Raw genomic sequence first — 3,513 nt, forward strand, 5'->3', positions numbered from 1 at the left:
AGAATCAGTCCATTAGCTCGCTCTGCTTGTCCATTCGACTGCGGATGGGCGACTGAAGCGTAGTCGACTCGTGTGCCCTGGGAGTTGCAGAAAGTTCTGAATTCTTCTGAGTCAAAGTTCGACCCATTATCCGTGATGATGCTGTGCGGGACTCCATATCTGAATATTAGTTCCCTGATGAAGCTAACAGCAGTACCGGTGTCAAGGCTCTTGATTGGTTTAGCTTCGATCCACTTGGTGACCTTGTCGACTGCCACCAGCACATGCGTGAAACCACTTCGTCCTGTTCTCAAAGGACCGACCATGTCCAGCCCCCAAACTGCAAAAGGCCAGACGAGTGGGATGGTCTTCAAAGCTGACGCAGGCTTGTGCGACATATTCGAGTAGAACTGACATCCCTCGCACTTATCCACTATCTCTTTTGCCATTTCATTCGCCTTGGGCCAGTAAAATCCGCCTCGGTATGCTTTGGCCACGATGGTCCGAGAGGACGCATGATGACCACAGGTCCCCGAGTGAATATCATTGAGGATGAGTCGACCTTCTTCTGGTGTTATGCACTTCTGACCGACTCCAGTCGCGCTTTCTCTGTATAATTGTCCTTTGATTACGGTAAAGGCCTTAGATCGACGGACGATCTGTCGAGCCTCTTCCTCATCCTCCGGAAGCTCTTTCCTCAAGATATATGCGACATATGGAATCGTCCAGTCGGGAATGACCACCAAAACCTCCATGATCAAGTCGACCACCGCTGGGACTTCAACTTCAGTCGGATCTGTGGCACTCTTGGGCTGCGGAGTTTCTTCGGTGAAAGGATCTTCTTTGACTGACGGAGTGTGTATATGCTCCAAGAACACACCACTCGGAATGGCTTCTCTCTTGGAACCTATCTTTGCTAGATCATCAGCTGCTTGGTTTTTCAGTCGGGGTATATGATGGAGCTCCAACCCCTCGAACTTCTTTTCCAGCTTCCTCACTGCACTGCAGTATCCAGTCATGGCTGGGCTTCTCACGTCCCACTCTTTCATCACCTGATTGACCACTAAATCCGAGTCGCCATAGACCATTAGGCGACGGACGCCGAGTGAAATGGCCATGCGCAACCCATATAGGAGGGCCTCATATTCTGCCTCATTGTTGGAGGAATCAAAGTGAATCTGGAGCACGTATCTGAGCTTATCTCCTCTGGGGGAAACTAGGACAACCCCAGCACCGGAACCATTCAACATCTTAGAGCCATCAAAAAACATGGTCCAATGCTCCGAGTGAACTTCAGTCGGCTGCTGCTGTTCAATCCACTCGGCGAGGAAATCTGCTATTGCCTGGGACTTAATGGCTTTCTTTGCCTCAAACTTGATATCAAGGGGAAGAAGTTCAATCGCCCATTTGGCCACTCGACCAGTTGCATCTCTGTTGTGCAAAATTTCTGATAGTGGAGCGTCGCTAACGACTGTGATGGAATGGTCAGAGAAATAATGAGCAACCTTCTTTGTGGTCATGTATACTCCATACACAAGCTTCTGATAATGAGGATATCTCTGCTTGGACGGAGTCAAGACTTCAGACAAATAATACACTGGGCACTGAACTTTGAGAGCTTTTCCTTCTTCTTCCCGCTCGACCGTTAGCACAGTACTAACGACTTGTCCGGTGGCTGCGATGTAGAGCAACAGAGGCTCTTTGCTGATTGGAGCAGCAAGCACCGGCTGGGTGGAGAGCAGAGCTTTTAGCTCGGCAAACGCTGCATCAGCCTCTGGAGTCCACTCGAACTTGTCAGCCTTCTTCATCAGTCGGTAAAGAGGCAGTGCCTTTTCACCGAGTCGTGAGATGAATCGACTTAATGCGGCCAAGCATCCAGTAAGCTTCTGGACATCGTGCACTCGCACAGGGCGTTTCATTCGGAGAATAGTGCCAATCTTCTCTGGGTTAGCATCGATTCCTCGTTCGGAAATGAGAAAACCGAGTAACTTGCCACCAGGAACTCCAAATGTGCACTTTGATGGATTGAGCTTGATATCATACCTTCTGAGGTTGGCAAATGTTTCGGCGAGGTCAGCGAGCAGGTCGGAACCTTTTCGTGACTTGACAACAATATCATCCATATAAGCTTCCACATTCCGACTGATTTGAGTGAGTAGACACTTCTGAATCATTCGCATAAACATGGCTCCGGCATTCTTGAGGCCAAATGGCATGGTGATATAGCAGAAGCACCCGAATGGAGTGATGACAGCTGTTTTTACCTCATCGGGCCCGTACAGACGGATCTGGTGGTACCCGGAGTAAGCATCGAGAAAAGATAATCTCTCGCATCCCGCGGTCGAGTCAACAATCTGATCTATGCGAGGGAGAGGAAAGTGATCTTTCGGGCAGGCCCGGTTGATGTGCTTGAAATCAATGCACATTCGGAGCGACTTGTCCTTCTTAGGAACCATGACGACATTAGCGAGCCACTCGGAGTGGTATATTTCTCGGATAAATCCTGCCGCCAACAGTCGAGCCACTTCTTCACCAATGGCCTTTCTCTTCTGGACGGCAGACCACCGAAGATGCTCTTTGACAGGTTTTGCAGACGAGTCGACTCTTAGGCGATGCTCAGCCAGTCCCCTGGGAACACCTGGCATGTCAGCGGGCTTCCATGCAAAAATGTCCCAGTTCTCACGGAGGAACTGGATGAGCGCTTCTTCCTATTTTGGGTCGAGTGTTGTGGAGATGCGGGTCGGAGCGGCATCGGGGTCGGTCGGGTGAATATGAACAGGCTTCGTCTCCCCAGACGACTGGAACGCAGACTCTGTAGCGGGTTTCTTCGATCGCAGCAAATCACTCGGATCTGCGTTTTGCTTGTACTCTTCGAACTCGACCGCTGTTACTTGGGAATCGGCAATCTTGGAGCCCTTCTGAAAGCACTCCTCTGCCTTTTTCCTATCACCGGTGACAGTGATCACTCCTTTGGGGCCGGGCATCTTCAATTTGAGGTACACGTAACATGGCCGAGCCATGAACCGTGCATAGGCTGGTCTTCCCAAAATGGCATGATATGCACTCTGAAAATCCACGACCTCAAACGTCAACTTTTCTTTGCGGAAATGCTTCGAATCACCAAACACCACGTCCAAAGCTATCTGGCCGAGTGACTCGGCCTTCTTCCCTGGTATAACTCCATGGAAGCTCATGTTACTAGTGCTCAGTCGGGACATCGGAATGCCCATACCTTTCAATGTGTCTGCATACAACAAGTTCAGCCCACTCCCACCATCCATCAGCACTTTTGTCAGTCGAGTGCCTTCGACAACTGGATCGACCACCAAAGCTTGCCTCCCAGGGGTGGCAATATGAGTCGGGTGATCAGATTGGTCGAATGTGATGGGTGTTTGAGACCACTTCAGATAATTTGCCTTTGTTGGGGCAACCATGTTCACCTCTCGGTTAATCACTTTCAGTCGACTTCTGCTTTCCACATCTGCAAAGATCATCAGAGTGGAGTTGATATGCGGGTATCCTCCCTCACTGTCC

Source organism: Triticum aestivum, chromosome 5B (genome assembly GCF_018294505.1).
Source record: "Triticum aestivum cultivar Chinese Spring chromosome 5B, IWGSC CS RefSeq v2.1, whole genome shotgun sequence".
Taxonomy (NCBI): domain Eukaryota; kingdom Viridiplantae; phylum Streptophyta; class Magnoliopsida; order Poales; family Poaceae; genus Triticum; species Triticum aestivum.